General features: G+C 42.3%; 1 protein-coding gene across 1 annotated transcript in view; it reads left to right on the top strand.

The window, feature by feature from the left end:
* The first annotated feature begins 421 nt into the window (after positions 1 to 421).
* Positions 422 to 20,122, top strand: part of TSPAN9 (tetraspanin 9) — a 263,587-nt gene continuing 243,886 nt past the window's right edge. The window contains exon 1 of the mRNA XM_077825023.1: positions 422 to 489. The gene's annotated coding sequence lies outside the window, so the exon portion shown is untranslated. The remainder of the gene's footprint in view (positions 490 to 20,122) is intronic.

The following is a 20,122-nucleotide window of genomic DNA, read 5'->3' on the forward strand; positions in this document are numbered from 1 at the left end:
GGGGGCGGCGCCGAGCCTGGGACAGGCGACATGGGTCGGAGCCCGCTGCCCGGCTCCAGACTCAGGCCGGCCCCCGGCGTCAGGCAGCAGCGAGCCCGGCCCCGCAGGGTTAAGCACACCCATGCCCGGGGCCGGCGCTCGCAGCTGCCCGCCCGTCCGCAGCCGCGGGGAACGCCCGGCCCGCCGCGATCGCCCCGCTCCCTGCAGGGAGCAAAGACCCCCCCGCCCCCGGGAGGGGCAGGGGTAGGGGTCACGCCGCTCGCCCCCCTTCTCCCCGCCCCCCGGGGCCAGAGCGCGGCGTCCCTCTTCGCGGGGCCGCAGCCGGCGCCTGCTCCCGAGCAGCAGCAGCAGCGCCCCCCCAGCTCCTCCCCGCTCCGCAACCCCGGCCCCTCCCCCTGCTTCCGCTGGCAGCAGCCGGAGCCCAGAGCCGCGTCCCGCGGTGCGATCCCAGCTCCCCCAGGACCCGGCCCAGCTCCCCGCCGGGACCCGGTGAGTCCGGCGCCGGCGCTGCAGGGTCGGGAGCGGCTGGGAAAGTTGCACTTTCTGGCCTGAAAAGTTGGGAAGGGGAAAGCAAGGGGGAGACCCAGAGCGGGGGGGGGGGCAAGGGGGAGGGGGGGTTCAGTGGGCGAGTTGGGGCAGGGTTAAGCAAGGGGTGCGGGGCAGAGGACAGGGTGGTGCAAGGGGGATACAAGGGACGTGGATGGCAGGGAAGGTGCTGGGAGATCCCGGGAGCGCGGGGTGCAATAGGGGAGAGCCTAGGGGTGTTGTGCAGGGGGATAAGGGCTGCGTTGTGGGGGGAGGTGGGTAGTGGCTGATTGCCCCTCTGTACCATGTGGACAGAACAGCCTCTTATTTTTCCCATGCTGGTGTGTGTCTGATTCCCCCAGAGATGGAGAAGTTGGTGGCAAAAAGAGAAGAGACCAGCCCAACAATGGCTGTGTGTACTGGGGCCCCTGTGGGCCAGGGGCTGAAGTGCTTGGGCTGTTCTATAAACTCTCATGGTGATAATTTTATCCATTTTAAATTCCCCTTGCCCTGAAAATAATCGTGTTCGAAGCGAAACCCCTTACTACGTATGCACTCGGCCTCTGTGGAGGGGGTCTGCTGTCTCTCCCCACAAGGAGAGATGAGGAACTTCTGTGATGCTCAAGCACAGATCTGATCTTGGGAGCAGAGCGCTGGGGGGGGGGATGGGGAAAGCAGGGGAGCTCCTGTAGTACAGGTTAGATTCAGGAGATGGCACACAGTGAGTTAGAATCAGGCGTTCCCCTATAATGCAGTAGCTCCTGTGGGAAATAATGTGCAGCTGGAGAGAGAACACTGCAGAAGAGGGCTGGCCTGACCATCATACTAACTGTTCTTGGCTTTCTTCTCGGTTTATTTAATGTTTGCTCCCATTTTCCCCTCACGCTCAGAGGAAATGTTAAGAAACATTTCTTGCTGAATTTGGGGAAACTTGCTTTTAACTCAGCTCCTGCTGAGGCGTGGGAGCTGTTGGAAGACATCTGACTCCCTTAGGAGCTAACTGCATTGGGGATACAGTACAGAAGAGGAGTTGTGTATAGAAAATGGGGTATGGTGGGATAAGGATGGCACGTTGTGGGGGAGGAGGTATATTTGTCGGCTAAAATTGCAATTGGGTTACTTAGCACCTTTATTAATGCTGTTGTGTATTGTCATAAGAAGGTATTTCTGTGAACTTATGATTAAAGCTCAGGACTGGGAGTCAGAACATCTGAATTCTTGCCCTAACTTTTCCCTGGACTTCCTGTGTTTGACTTTAGGTCAATCACTTATGGCTTGATTTGGAAAGATACTGAGTGCTCACAGCTGCCACTGACTTCAACAAAAAATCAGGCCCTTCTCTCTGCCTCTGCCTACACCTAATCCTTACCTTTACCATTACTGTTGGTAAAGCCTTCTTTGATGGAAGGTTTTATGTAAATGCAAGCTGTTGTTGTTTCTGTACGTTTAGTTGCTATATTGAACCTTTTGAGGCCCTTCTCTGCAATTATACTGGGTAATTTTGCCAAAGAGGAGGATACAAACAAGCTCTTTAGATATGGATCACAAGGACAAATTTACAACTCTCAAGACTTTAATTTATTTTAAAAGTGATGCATGTCAACTTAAAAATCATGTTTTAAACAGACATATCATTACCTGTGCTACTAATAGCCCCACAGATTATTAAGAGAGAGAATTTTAAAAATGTAATGTACTTGTCATGGGTTTATGCTTCTTGTTTCCTTTTTGCATATTTCTTAGCTTGATAATGCAAAATAATTGCCATGTTAGCTTCTGCTTATAGATGCTTTCACTTTTGCAGTCTTAGTCCTGCAGTGTTTAGGTTGCAACAGTATAGGCAGAGTTTGTGGCGAGGGACTAGGATATTCACAGCAAATTCACCTCTTGCTGCGGATTGGTGCTCCAGTAGCCAAGCTTCCTTTTAAACAAACTATTTCTAGCCCTTATGGTTGCAAAGACAACCTTGTAAACATCCCACAGTATTTTTGCCAGCAAGTTAAAGAAGTATGGGCTGGATGAATGGACTATAAAGGTGGATAGAAAGCTGGCTAGATTGTCGGGCTCAACGGGTAGTGATCAATGGCTCCATATCTAGTTGGCAGCCGGTATCAAGTGGAGTGCCCCAAGGGTCGGTCCTGGGACCGGTTTTGTTCAATATCTTCATAAATGATCTGGAGGATGGTGTGGATTGCACCCTCAGCAAGTTTGCAGATGACACTAAACTGGGAGGAGAGGCAGATACGCTGGAGGGTAGGGATAGGATACAGAGGGCCCTAGACAAATTAGAGGATTGGGCCAAAAGAAATCTGATGAGGTTCAACAAGGACAAGTGCAGAGTCCTGCACTTAGGACGGAAGAATCCAATGCACCGCTACAGACTGGGGACCGAATAGCTCGGCAGCAGTTCTGCAGAAAAGGACCTAGGGGTTACAGTGGATGAGAAGCTGGATATGAGTCAACAGTGTGCCCTTGTTGCCAAGAAGGCCAATGGCATTTTGGGATGTATAAGTAGGGGCATTGCCAGCAGATCGAGGGCCGTGATCGTTCCCCTCTATTCGACACTGGTGAGGCCTCACCTGGAGTACTGTGTCCAGTTTTGGGCCCCACACTACAAGAAGGATGTGGAAAAATTGGAAAACGTCCAGCAGAGGGCAACAAAAATGATTAGGGGACTGGAACACATGACTTATGAGGAGAGGCTGAGGGAACTGGGGATGTTTAGTCTACGGAAGAGAAGAATGAGGGGGGATTAGATAGCTGCTTTCAACTACCTGAAAGGGGGTTCCAAAGAGGATGGCTCTAGACTGTTCTCAGTGGTAGCGGATGACAGAACAAGGAGTAATGGTCTCAAGTTGCAGTGGGGGAGGTTTCGGTTGGATATTAGGAAAAACTTTTTCACTAGGAGGGTGGTGAAGCACTGGAATGGGTTACCTAGGGAGGTGGTGGAATCTCCTTCCTTAGAAGTTTTTAAGGTCAGGCTTGACAAAGCCCTGGCTGGGATGATTTAATTGGGGATTGGTCCTGCTTTGAGCAGGGGGTTGGGCTAGATGACCTCCTGAGGTCCCTTCCAACCCTGATATTCTATGATTCTATGAACAGAACATAAGCAGCACAACAGCATCTGCCTAATTCAGACAACTTGAAACAATAGCTCAGAAGTGTGAAATGTCCCATTCGTCTTAGTGAGGTGTTAACTCTGAAACCTACAGTCAACATCAACATATCAATATTAACTTAGTTCACTGTTGATTATTGTAGCAGAAATACCTAGCGAGTGTGTTTATCCCACAAGTTCCTACACTGTCCCCCTGAGTGCCAGAAGTAAAGTTATCTCTGCCTAGTTTCCAAATCCTTCGGTCTCCCCATGACAACTGTGATGCAGTTATGCATTATCAATTTTAAAAAATAAATCGGCAGCACATTTGAAAAAAGGAAGTGTGGGAACAGCACAGCTCATAAGGAATTATTCTGGGGAAGTTCTATGGCCTGTGTTACATGGGAGGTCAGACTACATGATTGCATTGGTCCCTTTTGGCCTCGGAATCTGTTGTCAAAGTTTGACTCAGACTCACAATTTATCAGACCACTCTGTTTTATTAGCAAAGCTGCTCTGCTAATACATTTAGAAGTGAGCCCCCCGAGTGAGGCTTGTGTCTCTTAATTTATACAGTTTTTTGGAGAACAAGTTACAGAGAAGTTACAGACAAAAGAAGAAAAAGATTTTAGTCACCACCCTTCGAGATCCCTGAGACCAGTCATGTATCTTCAATTACCTGCCACCCTTAACAATCTCCTTTAACAGCTTCCAGTTAACTTAACTAATTGCCCTTCACACCTTCCATTCTGATGCCTGCTTCTTAGACGTGCTGGCTCTATCTTAATTGCTTCTCCATTCAAAAGCTAACTGTCCCTACGTGTGCTCCCTCAGATACTTTGTAACATGTTTTGGCATGCCCTCTCATATACAATGTATCCAGCATGTCCCCTTATACAACGTTATACTTATACAATGTTATACTTCCACACTGTGAATCTATGAAAACAGCACTGAAACTGCTGCACTGATTGTATGATTCAATTTCATATGTGATTCAGTAAAAACCTCCATTTAAAATGGACTGCAAGGGATTGCTTGTATAAAAACAATTGTAGAAACCTTTCTGTCTCACTTGGGTTTTACAAAATCTCATATTTATGTAGTTTCACAGTTGGGGTAGTTTAAGTTAAGTTTCCCATTAATTTTCTGTATTGCAAGAATATTCTCAGATTTATTGTTCTGTGAAAAGAACAGAGGTACTTGTCAGATCAACCAAAACCAAGTGCGAGGTGAGTGATAGTGGTTTTGAGTGTTATAACTAAGACACAAGGGCTGGCACTTCAGTTTATTGATATGGTGCTAATGTTTTTAATAAGAGGATTTCACAAAAATCCTCCACTTCACCTGTGATAAAACCTGAGTTAGCAGAGTGCAGATGCTGGCTGAGAGAGGTGAGAGATGAAGGAATCTATTCATTTGGTTTTGCATTTGAACAAACTGACGTTTTAGCCAGATCCAATGTAGGAAGCAGCAACACTGGGCAAGGAAACTTAGCTTAAGTGCCTTTTCTGGAGGTGTTTATACTGTGTTCCTCAACACTTCAGTACAGAGCATATAGACAGTACAATATGGTGTTTCGTTCTTGAAGTGGGTGGTGGTAGAGGTGAAGACCTTGGTGCTGGGGGGAATATATGCTGTATCTTTAATACTTGTCATTATGAGCAACCTAGTCCATTCCAAAGGTGAAAGTTTACCTCATCAGAACAATTTTTACGAGCCTTCAGAACAAGTAATCTCAGGAAGGGCTGGTTTAGCAGCATCCAGAAGGATGACTGCATCAGAGAAGGGGAAATTGTCCCATCCTTTCTTCAGCACATCCTAGCTTTCTTCCTAGAACCCTCTGTAAGGAGTGTTCCAACTTTTGTTTCATAAGAGCTACAATAGGCAGTTGGAAGAAATACAGACTTGTTCCTTTGTTTGAAATGTTTCTCTTCAAACACTACGGAAAGAAAAAGTACAGGTATGCGTTCTTGGTGCAGGAAAAGGCAGTCAACTCCTCACTCTCATTTGCACTCCCCAGCAGACTGTGTGCTGAAACCTTCTGTCCAAGTCCCTCTCTGGATGTCCCACTAGATTTTCCTGTTCTCTCAGAATAAAATTTTTGTGCTATTTTACAGTCAGTTCAGTGTTCCTTAGTGGAGGACCATCATACCAGGAGAAACTTTAAAACTGCACTTGGTCATCTTGCTGTACTTCTGAGACACATTTTCTGCAGTGTGTGTGCAATAAGGCAGGGGACTCTGGTCTCTGTTGAGGAGAGGGTTAATTTTAGCTCATCATCTCCTTCTCCTGGTACAGGTGTTTATGGGACGGTCATAAAACAGGGGTAATCAATTATTTTTTGTCAAGGTCCGAATTTCTTGGTCAAGATATAGCTAAGGTCCAGACTTCAGAGAAAATAATAAAAAAATAAGTAAATACAAAGATTTTGGGGGCCGTTCAAAAGCATCTGGTGGTCCAGATTTGGTCCACAGTCCACCTATTGACTACTCCTGTCAAAGAGTGTCTGTCTGGGTGCTACTTTGGAAGATTTGGCTCTGCATCTGGTAGGAATTGGTCTGAAAGCAACCTGAAGTTTATTGAATACTTGTGTGATCAGGGTTCCAGGTGAGTCACACTGAGGTTACTCAGTTAGGGCAAACTGCAAAGAATGGGACAGACAATCCCCAAAGCTGGTGGATATTTCAATACTTAGATTTACCAAGCCAGTGCAAAACAGCTTCTACTCTACCTTACTGGTTGCACAGAAGCCAAAAGACAGTTCCCTTATAGTAACCCAGCCTTGGGCTTCCACCCAGACACCTAAGTCAAATATGATGATTATTGAAAATCTTATTCATCATATAAGAAAGTTCTGCCAATCCTAAAAGATCAGACACATTACCTCCCAAGTTAATGAATATTCTAAGATTTTACCTAAATACACACTTACAGCCAATTCTTATTAACTAAACTGAAATTTATTAAAAAAAGACAAGAGAAAGTGTATTGGCTAAAAGATCAGTATCCGTACAGACATAAGTACAGTTCTGAGCTCAGTTACATAGTAGAGATGTTTCAGAGTAGCAGCCGTGTTAGTCTGTATTCGCAAAAAGAAAAGGCGTACTTGTGGCACCTTAGAGACTAACCAATTTATTTGAGCATAAGCTTTCGTGAGCTTTTCTTTATAGTAGAGATGGTGAGCTTTGTAGTTGCAAAGAGTTCTTTCAGAATTAGTGCATAGGTTATAGTCCAATGTTCATGTCCAGGGTGACCCAGGTGGGACTGGAGATCTCAGTCTTACGACTCAAGCTTCCCCTGTATAACACATCAGGCTGATCTGAGATAAAAAGGATCAGCACCCAAGAGACTTTTGTACAGTTCCAAGTCTTTTCTTGACAGCACAGAGTCCTTAGGCGAACAACAGGCAATCGTCCTTTGAAGTAGAGCTATTTCCTAAACATCAGCGGTAATTAGCTACACAGATTAGCATAAGGCAATTTCCTGTTTTCCACCATTCGCGGGTGATTTTCTATACATTTCAAAGAGAGATCAATACAGTGATAGCACTATATTTACAAAAAGAAAAGGAGTACTTGTGGCACCTTAGAGACTAACAAATTTATTTGAGCATAAACTTTCGTGAGCTACAGTAGATGATCTTGTCAACTGCTGGAAATGGCCCACCTTGATTATCACTACAAAAGGTTTTTTCTAGGAATGCATCCGATGAAGTGAGCTGTAGCTCACGAAAGCTTATGCTCAAATAAATGTGTTAGTCTCTAAGGTGCCACAAGTACTCCTTTTTTTTTTTTGCGGATACAGACTAACACGGCTGTTACTCTGAAACCTGTAACTATATTTACAGTTCATTTAAATTTTAAGATCTCCTTTTGATCTCTGAATTAGCAGAATACAGCATAGACAGGAACTGTTTCATTACATTGTTAACCTCTAACAATATATATGTAAACACACAAAACCACAAACGTTATCTACCGGTATGTCCCTAAAGGTTGTATTTGGGTCACTTATCCTGCAGAATGCTTAACCCTTTCTGGCCATGTGTCACAACTTGTTTTTGGGCTATGTTAAACAAATTTTGCTGATGTTCCAAACACTTGGGCCCATCAATAAAGAATCTTGAGGAATAGATCTTGCTGTCTTAGTGAGACTCTAGTCCGTGAAGTAAGATGCACATAGGCAGACACTTGAACCTGGGCAGAAATCCCCTATCTATAAACAAACTGAAACTGATTCCACTCTCTTTTTCTCTAAACTGAAAGAAATGCAGAAAGCAAACATTGGGCATAGATGGTGACAAGTGAACTGGATTTTTAAAATTCTTTTACATCTAAGGTGCTGTGTTCAATATATGAAATATTTGTTTGACAACATGTAAACTTTTAGTTACATTATGCTGAGGCGTAATACTTTTGCCTTAAGTCCCCTAAATGTGAATCTAAATTGAAGAAACTGTCTTTGCAACAGTAGCAATGGAAAGATCCCTCTTTGTTGGATGAAGTATGTGAAGGGCGTAAACAGGAGGCAGGGGAAATATTTAGTGAGATACATGGGTTTTATAACTAAGATCAAGAAGAAGATATTAAGAAAAGGGAAAGTTTAGCCTGAACATCAGAAAAAACTTCCTGACAGTGAGATGTAGTAGGCTGTCATCCAGTCTCCCAAGGGAAGGTTAGTAGCCCCATTGTTCAGGACTCTGAAAGCTAGATAGAGAAACACTAAACATATACTAGAACTATCCTGCATTGGCCCCAAAGAGGTGGAATAGACTAAATCATCTTGTTCATCTCTAACGCCTATGATTCTTTAAAAGGAAAAAAAGGCATTAAGCTTAGTATTTCTGTTCATTTATGATATATCTTATGATAAAATTGCAGCAATAGTGTCAGTTAAAAGGACTGTCAAGTTGTTTTTAAGAAGCACAATAGGAATGTTTGCATGATATATTTTAAATTCCTTTGAAAGGAGTTTTTCCTTTGGATGTAAAGGGTATCACTGAAGCATTTGTAACTCAAACGTTACAGCACTGGATTCATGTCTGGTAATTCTGAAGGTGGAAGTGACTAATAGCTGGGGAGTCCGCTTTCATTGTCCGTGCTGAGAAAAATACAAAAAGGAATCTAAGAGCATTAAATATTGAAAAGTAAATTACATTTCTAAGGCCTGCCCACACAGTTTTTTGTACCAATTTAACTGTGTCCGTTGGGGTGTGTGTGAGTTTTATACTGATATTGTTAAAGCAGCAGTACCCTGGTGTGGGTGCAGATTTATCACTATAAAGGTCCTTATGCTGATCTAGTTTATTCCCCTGTTGAGCTATATTCAGCAGAAGCACCTTTATACAGGTATAACTGCATCCACCCCAGAGAGTTGTACTACTTTTAACAATATGTTTCTAATCTAAACCAATATATTTAAAGTGGTATACAAAGTGTGTGTAGACCATCCTTAAAATTCTCTGACTTCTAATAACCCAAGCACCTGGTCCTTTGAAATTTAATACTGAACATTGTCTCTTCCATGGGACTATTCATGGCAATGAACACTATTTGTAGTATTGTTTGCAAGATCACCCTGAATTGGTGTTAAACACAGGCAGAGAGGTTTTTTTGGGATGACTTTTTTTTAAACCTTTAAAAATGGAGAGCGTAATGGAGAATGCCCTTTGAAACTCCTGTTTTGTTTATAACTCTCACCATTTTCATCAGAAGTTTTTCATACTTTAATTTGGAGCAAGGATGGCTGTGTTTGACTCATTTTACATTTTAAACAATTGTACGCTTTTCTTGGCATTCACTTATCTCAAAGCCAGCTTCATTCCGTTCTTCATACTGAAAATGTAACTCCGTGTGTGCGAGGAACAATTGTTTTGCCCTGTTTGAAGAAACTGGGATTTGATATGCTGTAACTGAAGTTATGAAGGCTTGGAAACTGTGTGCTAATAATATCTAGCATGTTCATTTCCTTATTGAGTCAAGGACAACATGCAGGGTATTATTTATATGTACTGTATTTGAGAGCACTTTGGAAAAATTCTGTCAGGCAGCTGGGATACTTCTCTTCATGAGTGAGGGGAACTTCACCAGCAAAGTATTCAGAATAAGCTTGCATTTAAAATAAAACCAAGTTTCTAGCCTGTAGGATAGTGTCAAAGTTTGACTCAGACTCACAATTTATCAGACCACTCTGTTTTATTAGCAAAGCTGCTCTGCTAATATATTTAGAAGTGAGCCCCCTGCGTGGGGCTTGTGTCTTTTAATTTATACAGTTTTTTGGAGAACAAGTTACAGGGAAGTTACAGACAAAAGAAGAAAAAGATTTTAGTCACCACCCTTTGAGATCCCTGAGACCAGTCATGTATCTTCAATTACCTGCCACCCTTAACAATCTCCTTTAACAGCTTCCAGTTAACTTAACTAATTGCCCTTCACACCTTCCATTCTGATGCCTGCTTCTTAGACGTGCTGGCTCTATCTTAATTGCTTCTCCATTCAAAAGCTAACTGTCCCTATGTGTGCTCCCTCAGATACTTTGTAACATGTTTTGGCATGCCCTCTCATATACAATGTATCCAGCATGTCCCCTTATACAATGTTATACTTCCACAATAGCAAAGACAACCTTCCAAATATGAATAGTTTAAACTGAGGCAGTATCTTATTGGTAAGTCTGCCTGCATGCAGCTCCTATGCCTACAGTGCCTCCCCAAGCTTTGCCAAGCAGCCGTGGTCTGGAATTAAGAAAACCGGGTGACTGTTACCAGAAGGGACATAGACTCAGGCTTTAAGATCAGAAGGGACCATCGTGGTCATCTAGTCTGATCTTCTGCACATTTCAGGCCACAGAACCTTGCCCACTCACTCCTGCAATAGACCCCTAACCTCTGGCTGAGTCACTGAAGTCCTAAAATCATGGCTTAAAGCAGTGGTTCACAACCTATTTACCACTGAAGGCTTCATATGCAGGACACATTCTATGTGTTATGTCGGCCACATCCACACAATATACATAGTACTTGTATGGCCCTGAGGATGTCACATGGGCTGCAGCTGTGTGCTGATTGGGTCTGTCATAACCATACAGCTAAGGGTAGCCTAAAATTCCTCCTTACCTGTAAGGGGTTAAGAAGCTCAAATAGCCTGGTTGACACCGTCTGTGATTTGGGGTGCGTGTCATAACCATACAGCTAAGGGTAGTCTAGAATTCTTCCTTACGTGTAAGGGGTTAAGAAGTTCAAATAACCTGGTTGGCACCTGACCAAAAGGACCAATGGGGAAAGAATATACTTTCAAATCTTGGGTGGGGGGAAGGTTTTGTTTGGTGTGTTCTCTTGGGAAGCAGAGAAGCATCAGGTCAGAAAACTTCTTCTCCTATAAACCATTCTAAAAGTCTCTCATATTACAAAAATAGTCAGTAAAAGGCAGGCAAGGCGTGTTAGGTTAGATTGTTTTGCTTGTGAATTTTTCCTTTGCTGGAGGGAGGTTTATTCCTGTTTTTTGTAACTTTGAAACTAAGCCTAGAGGAAGTTCTGCTGTGTTTTTGAATCTTTTGTTACCCTGTAAAGTTATTTTCCATCCTGATTTTACAGAGGTGATTTTTACCTTTTTTTAAAATAAAATCCTTCTTTTAAGAACCTGACTGATTTCTCTATTGTCCTAAGACCCAGGGGTTTGGGTCTGTGATCGCTTTGTAACCAATTGGTTAGGATATTATTCTCAAGCCTCCCCAGGAAAGGGGGTGTAAGGGCTTGGGGGGATAATTGGGGGGAATAGGAACTCCAAATGGTCCTTTCCCTGATTCTTTGTTAAATCACTTGGTGGTGGCAGCATACCCTCCAAGGGCAAAGAATTTGTGCCTTGGGGAAGTTTTAACCTAAGCTGGTAGAAATAAGCTTAGGGGGTCTTTCATGCTGGTCCCCACATCTGCTCCCTAGAGTTCAGAGTGGGGAGGGAACCCTGACAGGGTCACAAGTTGAGAACCACGGGTTTAAAGACTTTCAAGTTACATAAAATCCACACTCATTTAAACCTGCAAGTGACTGTGCTGCAGAGGAAGACGAAAATCCCCCAGGGTCTCTGCCAATCTGACCCGGATGAAAATTCCTTTCCGACCTCAAATATGGTGATCAGTTAGATCCTGAGCATGTGGACATGACCCACCAGCCAGACATCTGGGAAAGAATTCTCTGTAGTAACTCAGAGCCCTCCTCCTCTAGTGTCCTGTCTCCAGCTGTTGGGGATTTTTGCTGTTGGCAGTCGCCGATGGGCCACATGCCATCATAGGCAGTCCTGTCATATCATCCCCTCCGTAAACTTATCAAACTTATCAGGTCTTAAAGCCAGTTTGGATTTTTGTCCCCACTGCTCCCCTTGGAAGGCTGTTCCAGAACTTCTCTTCTGATGGTTAGAAACCTTTAATTTTGAGCCTAAACTTGTTGATGGCCAGTGTATTCCATTTGTTCTTGTGTCAATACTGTCCTTAATTTAAATAATTTCTCTCTCTCTCTCCCTGGTATTTATCCCTCTTATGAATTTATAAAGAGCAATCATATCTCCCTTCAGACTTCTTTTGGTTATGCTAAACAAGTTAAACTCTTTGAGTCTCCTCTCATAAGGTAGGTTTTCCATTTCTTGGATCATCCTAGTAGTCCTTCTCTGCACTTGTTCCAGTTTGAACTTGTCTTTCTCAAACATGGAAGACCAGAATTACACACATTATTCCAGATGAGGTCTCACCAGTGCCCTTGTATAATGGCACTAACACTTCCCTGTCTCTACTGGAAATACCTTTCCTGATGCATCCTAGGACTGCATTAGTCTTTTTCACAGCCACATCACTTTGACTTCTCATAGTCATTTTGTGATCAACCAATACACCACAGTCTTTTTCCTGCTGTCGCTTCCAACTGGTAAGTATCCAGCTTAGAGCAAAAATTCTTCTTGTTAATCCCGAAATGCGTGACTTTGCACTATTAAATTTCATCTAATTTCTATTACGCCAGTTTACAAGATCATCCAGATCTTTTAGTATGATATTCCAGTCCTCCTCTGTATTGGGAATATCTCCCAACTTTGTGTCATCTACAAATTTTATTAGCACACTCCCACTTCTTGCACCAAAGTCAGTAATAAAAATGTTAAATGAGATTGGTCCCAAGACTGGTCCCTGAGGAACTCTACTAGTAACCTCCCTCCAGCCTGACAGTTCACCTTTCAGTATGACCCATTGTAGTCTCCCCTTTAATCAGTTCCTTATCCACCTTTCAGTTCTCGTATGAATATCCATTTTCTCCAATTTAACTAATAATTTCTCATGTGGAACTGTATCAAATGCCTTACTGAAATCCATTGTCTAAATGATCAGTTATCTTCTCAAAGAAGGAGATCAGGTTGCTCTGGCACGATCTACCTTTTGTAAAACCATGTTCTGTTTTATCCCGCTATGCCAATAACCGCTATGTTCACCGCTATGCCAATAACTACTTTCTCCTTCAAAATTTGTTCCAAGCCCTTGCATACAACTGAGGTCAAACTAACAGGCTTTTAGTTTCGCAGATCACTTTTTTTCCCCTTTCTTAAAAATAAAGGACTTATATTAGCAATTCTCCAGTCATAGGGTACAACCCCCAAGTTTATAGATTCATTAAAAATTCTTGCTATTGGGCTTGCAATTTCCTATGCCAGTTTCATTAATATTCTAGGATGGAGATTATCTGGGCCTGCTGATTTAGTCTCACCAAGCTGTTTGAGTTTGACTTCCACCTCAGATGTGGTAATTTTTACCTCTGTATCCTCATTCCCATTAGCCACACTGCCACTACACCTAAGCTCTTCATTAGCCTCATTAAAAACTGAGGCAAAGTATTTGTGTAGGTGTTGGGCCATGCCTAGATGATCTTTAATCTTCACCCCATCCTCCGTGCTTAGTGGTCCCCTTTCTTTCCTTGTCTTCTTTTTATTTACATGGTGAAAGAATCTTTTACTATTCGTTTCAATTCCCTTTACAAAGTCCAATTCTGACTTTTGACAGTTCTCACTTTATCTCTACACTTTCTGACCTCTAAGAGGATGCTTTTCTTGCAGATCCATCCCATCTTTTAATCCTTATAGGCTTTCTGCTTTCTCTTAATCACATGTTGGAGATGCTTGTTCATCCAGGTTGGTCTGCAACCCTTCCCTACGAATTTTCCCCACTCTTGCTTGGGATGCAGTCTTCAGATAATTTCTGCAACTTTGACTTAAAGTAATTCCAAGTTTCCTCCACATTCAGATCCTTGAGTTCTTCAGTCCAGTCCACTTCCCTAACTAATTCCCTTAATTTTTTAAAGTTAGCTCTTTTGAAGTCAAGCAGTGGAACTGTCAAGAATCATGTCAGTTTCATAGTAGTGGTGCTGCTATTGCTTGGAAAAGCTCTAAGTAGCAGTAGAAGTAGGCACTGGAGTCACTCATATGGAGCAAAGAGAACCGAAAAAAACAAGCTGGAGGAGGGATGGATTAATAGACACCCTCTTTGCCCTCCCCCCAGCGTCTTCTTTTCAACAGCTAGGAAGTTCTGGGGGATGGGGTGGAAAAGAGTCTGAGTTCCTTTTCTCTTCCAGCCGCTAGAGCAGTGTAGAATGTGGAACTTCAAATGTATGAGACACCTACTCACCAGCCCCAGTGGCTCATGGGAAAGATGGAGCCCTCACGCGGGCAGGGTAAAGGAACAGCACTCTGATAGAAATCCCAGCACCTTGCCCCCTAGCCAGCAGTTGACAATGACAGAGAGGCTGAGTTTCTCACCAGGGTGGTGCTCCCATTTTACAAAATCCCTTTCCTTAAGAAACTCTGCGGTGGGGAAGACACAGGACAGCAGTTCAGGTGAAGGAGGGTGTGAAGAGATTATGTGGGTAGGAAATCATGGTTAGAATGGGATTTTTGACGGCATGCTGGACATAAACACGTTGTCTTAGAACAGTGCATCTCAGTCTTTTCCATACCACATCATCCCTCCTCAGGGCCGCCTTCCCATTTAACAATATGGAAAGGGCAGGATGAAAACCCCTCACCTAGAATGCAGCAGTAAATTTCTAACCCTACTTCAGTATGCTGGGTGGCACTTTATGCTACTTGTGCAGAGGGGTCAGATGTGTGACATGACATAAAGGGGTTACTGAAACTGAACGTTGCTATGCACGATTATTTGACAAATTAAAGTCTCTAAATGAAAGGGACACTATCAGTTGATTGATACTGAGCATTTAAAAGCAGATGCCCCTCCCTGTGACACTACTAGTATCTTTAATTATGAGAACAGAGAGAGAGAGAGAGAGCTTAGTGAAATTGTTACCTCGCTGCAAAGTGTAAGGAGTGAAAATAGAACAGTGTGCTTTCACTTTCCGCTTCTGCACTAGCACAATGCAGCAAGGTTTGAATTACAGACGTTGCTGGGGGAATGTTTAAAGATATGCATTCACATAAGCATGGCCATACTGGGTCAGACCAAAGGTCCATCCAGCCCAGTATCCTGTCTACCGACCGTGGCCAATGCCAGGTGCCACAGAGGGAGTGAACCTAACAGGTAATCATCAAGTGATCTCTTTCTTGCCATCCATCTCTGCCCTCTGACAAACAGAGGCTAGGGACACCATTCCTTACACATCTTGGCTAATACCCATTAATGGACTTAACCTCCATGAATTTATCCAGTTCTCTTTTAAACCCTGTTATAGTCCTAGCCTTCACAACCTCCTCAGGCAAGGAGTTCCACAGGTTGACTGTGCGCTGCGTGAAGAAGAACTTCCTTTTATTTGTTTTAAATCTGCTGCCCATTAATTTCATTTGGTGGCCCCTAGTTCTTATATTATGGGAACAAGTAAATAACTTTTCCTTATTCACTTTCTCCACACCACTCATGATTTTATAGACCTCTGTCCTATCCCCCTTAGTCTCCTCTTTTCCAAGATGAAAAGTCCTAGCTTCTTTTATCTCTCCTCATATGGGACCCGTTCCCTAATCATTTTAGTTGCGCTTTTCTGAACCTTTTCTAATGCCAGTATATCTTTTTTTGAGATGAGAAGACCACATCTGTACGCAGTATTCAAGATGTGGGCGTACCATGGATTTATATAAGGGCAATAAGGTATTCTCCGTCTTATTCTCTATCCCTTTTTAAATGATTTCTAACATCCTGTTTGCTTTTTTGACTGCCACTGCACACTGCGTGCATGTCTTCAGAGAACTATCCATGATGAGTCCCAAGATCACTCTCCTGATTAGTTGTAGCTAAATTAGCCCCCATCATATTGTATGTCTAATTGGGGTTATTTTTTCCAATGTGCATTACTTTACATTTATCCACATTACATTTCATTTGCCATTTTGTTGCCCAGTCACTTAGTTTCATGAGATCTTTTTGAAGTTCTTCACAGTCTGCTTTGGTCTTAACTATCTTGAGCAGTTTAGTATCATTTGCAAACTATGTCACATCACTGTTTACCCCTTTCTCCAGATCATTTATGAATAGGTTGAATAGGATTGGTCCTAGGACTGGCCCTTGGGGAACACCACTAGTTACCCCACTCCATTCTGAAAATTTACCATTTATTCCTACCCTTTGTTCCCTGTCTTTTAACCAGTTCTCAGTCCAGGAAAGGATCTTCCCTCTTATCCCATGACAACTTAATTTACATAAGAGCCTTTGGTGAGGGACGTTGTCAAAGGCTTTCTGGAAATCTAAGTACACTATGTCCACTGGATCCCCCTTGTCCACATGTTTGTTGACCCTTGCAAAGAACTCTAATAGATTAGTAAGACATGATCTCCCTTTACAGAAACCATGTTGACTTTTGTGCAACAATTTATGTTCTTATGTGTCTGACAATTTTATTCTTTACTATTGTTTCAACTAATTTGCCCGTTACTGACATTAGACTTACCAGTCTGTAATTGCCAGGATTACCTCTAGAGCCCTTCTTAAATCTTGGCGTTACATTAGCTCTCTTCCAGTCATTGGGTACAGTAGCTGATTTAAAGGACAGGTTACAAACCATAGTTAATAGTTCCGCAATTTCACATTTGAGTTCTTTCAGAACTCTTGGGTGAATGCCATCTGGTCACGGTGACTTGTTATTGTTAAGTTTCTCAATTAATTCCAAAACCACCTCTAATGACACTTCAATCTGTGACAATTCCTCAGTTTTGTCACTTGCAAAAGACGGCTCAGGGCTGGGAATCTCCTTAACATCCTCAGCCATGAAGACTGAAGCAAAGAATTCATTTAGTTTCTCTGCGATGATTTTATTGTCTTTAAGTGCTCCTTTTGTATCTCGATCGTCCAGGGGCCCCACTGGTTGTTTAGCAGGCTTCCTGCTTCTGTTGTACTTAAAAAACATGTTATTACCTTTTGAGGTTTTGGCTAGCTGTTCTTCAAACTCCTTTTTGGCCTTTCTTATTACATTTTTACATTTAATTTGGTAGTGTTTATGTGCCTTTCTATTTACCTCACTAGGATTTGACTTCCACTTTTTAAAAGATGCCTTTTTATCTCTCACTGCTTCTTTTACATAGTTGTTAAGCCACGGTGGCTTTTTTTAGTTCTTTTACTGTGTTTTTTAATTTGGGGTATATATTTCAGTTGAGCCTCTATTATAGTGTCTTTGAAAAGTGTCCATACAGGTTCCAGGGATTTCACTCTAGTCACTTTTAATTTGTGTTTAACTAACCTCCTCATTTTTGCATAGTTTCCCTTTCTGAAATTAAATGCCACAGTGCTGGGCTGTTGAGGTGTTCTTCCCACCACAGGAATGTTAAATGTTGTTATATTATGGTCACTATTTCCAAGCAGTCCTGTTCAGGGCCGGATTAAGACCTTTAGAGGCCCTAAACACTGAAAAGATTATCGTCTCCCCCCCATATGTAATTCAAAATAAAAACAATACTATACCGTAAAATAAAATTTTATTTTTCAAAATGACACAAAACTTACATGTATGCTGAAATTAAAATAGCTTCTTTCTAGATTTTCTGATTGCAAGATTCTGGATAAGTTCATCAAAGCTGACTCGACGAAGCATGTCCGCTTCCATACACAATAGGGAAAGTGAATCAAGTCTGTCCTGACACATTGTTGTTCTCTGAGGGTTTTTTATTCTTTTCAGCTGAGAAAAAGAGCCTTCTGCGGAGCAGTTAGTAATCATCAGTGTTAGAAAAATACGTAGTGCGATCTCTACATTTGGAAATACACATTGTATTCCGTCTTTCAACATTGTGTCATGAAAATCAATGTGACTGAATTTCATTTTTCCTGTTTCATTAAACTTTGCGCGCATATAACAGTGGAACTGCCGTACTTCTCCACAAAGCCCTGGCTGGGATGATTTAGCTGGGGATTGGTCCTGCTTTGAGCAGGGGGTTGGACTAGATGACCTCCTGAGGATCCTTCCAACCCTGATATTCTATGATTCTATGAAGGATTCATGTTCAAGTCAACAGGGTATGAGTCAACTAGCTTTTGGGAACCTTGTGAATATTGTTCGTCAGTTGAGTCCATAAAGTTTAGAAAAGAAAATCTGCTTGATACTTCTTTGTACACTTCATCTCTCCTCTTCATATGAGCTTCAAGTGTATCAACTATAGCGTAGTAAGTAGATACGCAAAATTTGTCTCTAGGATTCAGTGCTGTTTCTGTTGCACTGCTATCATTTGCTTGTTTTTTTCCTGATTTGCTTGCGGGACTGGGCTTCTTTGTAGTTAGTATCAGGCAAGATATCTTTTGATATGTCTTCAGATCTTTCAAAATCATTCCTCAAAGTGTGTAAGTGGTCTGCTAATGATTGACAGAGGTCTGCACATGTTTTCAAATCCAATTCTTTTTCTTAGAGAGCTTGACTTGTGTGGTAAAAGTGTTGTAAAATTTCATTCCACATGGTCTACATGAATACAAACTCTAATTCTTGCATCTTGTTTGCAGTGTTTTCTGCCTCTCATATAGTTTCTCCCTTTTGTGATTGGTCTTCAGCTATGCTTTCTAATGCATCCACAGTCTTTGAGTAGGACTCCAGAATTGCACTTGTTGCCACTGCATGTGCCTCCCAGTCCCAGCGAGTATTAGAAAGATATTTCAACACACGATCATTGCCCAAATATGTCTTAAGAACTGCCCATCGGTGTGCTGAGGCAGAGAAAAATGTATAAAGTAACTGGACTGTTGAGAAAAAACTTACTGCCACCGGACAACAATCAACAGCACTGCGGCCAACAATATTGAGAGAGTGTTCAGCACATGGTATGAACATGGCATATTTGTTCTGTTCTAAAAGCTTCTTCTGCATTCCTTGATAACACCCTGACATGTTGGTAGCATTGTCATAAGACTGACCTCTGCACTTTGAGAAATCTATTTTGCAAACTTGGCCCAGATCATGCAGTACTTGGTTTGCCATTTCTTCACCAGTGTGGAATGTTTTTCAAATTGAGGAATGTTATAAATCGTTCAACTGGTTTTCCATCTGTGGGAAACACACATCTTAGTACAATACTCAATTGATCAATATGTGAAAGATCAGGTGTAGAGTTGACAGATAAACTGAAGTACCCAGCAGTACTTATTTCATCCACAATAGCTGAACGAACTTTGTCACCCATTAGACCAATGAGTTCACCACATATTGTCTTGGATAAGTATGATGGGTTACCTTTGCCAGCGTTCCCACATTTTGAGATATGGCCTGCTAAAAATGGGTCAAACTGAGCCACAGGCTCCAACAATCCCAAGAAATTTCCATTCTGCAATGATCCAAATGTGTCATTTGATCCCCGGAAAGGCAGACCACATTCAGCTAATGTTTGAATAACAGCTATAACACGTTGTAAGGCATGTTGCCAGTATTCACGCTCCCCTTTAATTTGTTCTTCCAATTTTTGTGTTGATCGAAAGCCCTGTCTTCGATTTAAATATGTCAACATTGAATCTCTGTGAGTAGTGCTATTTTCATGTTGTTCAATTAAAACAGTATTCCGCCAGTCACTAAATCCATCTGCAGCAAACCGGGATGTTGAAGGTTTATATTCAAAACGTTTGCAAACAAAGCAGTACACAGACCCTATTGATGGTGAATACAGTAGTCATTCTCGAGTGTGTTTCTCACCATTCACTTTCATGCCAAAAAATATTTTTTGTGGACAGTATCTTGTTTGTTTGCCATTGGTCAAAGTCTGACGTGATTTCTCAAATGGCCCAGTATGGTGTTGACAGTCATTTGGTCCACGATCTATCCAGTAAGCTACATCATCGGTACTGAAATCAACCCACATACCAGGATCTTTTCTCCTATTATTTACAGCATGAGCAGGCTTAGTCTCTGACACATTCACACCTTTTAGAACAACATCTGTTTTACCACCAGGAGTAGGTTGATCAGTTACAGTCTCTGACACATCCACATGTTCTGGAATGGTGTTTGTTTCACCGATGGAAGAAGGGTCAGTCTCTGAAACACCTACAGGTTTTGGAATG

The sequence above is a fragment of the Eretmochelys imbricata genome, chromosome 1 (genome assembly GCF_965152235.1).
Source record: "Eretmochelys imbricata isolate rEreImb1 chromosome 1, rEreImb1.hap1, whole genome shotgun sequence".
In the NCBI taxonomy this organism is placed as follows: domain Eukaryota; kingdom Metazoa; phylum Chordata; order Testudines; family Cheloniidae; genus Eretmochelys; species Eretmochelys imbricata.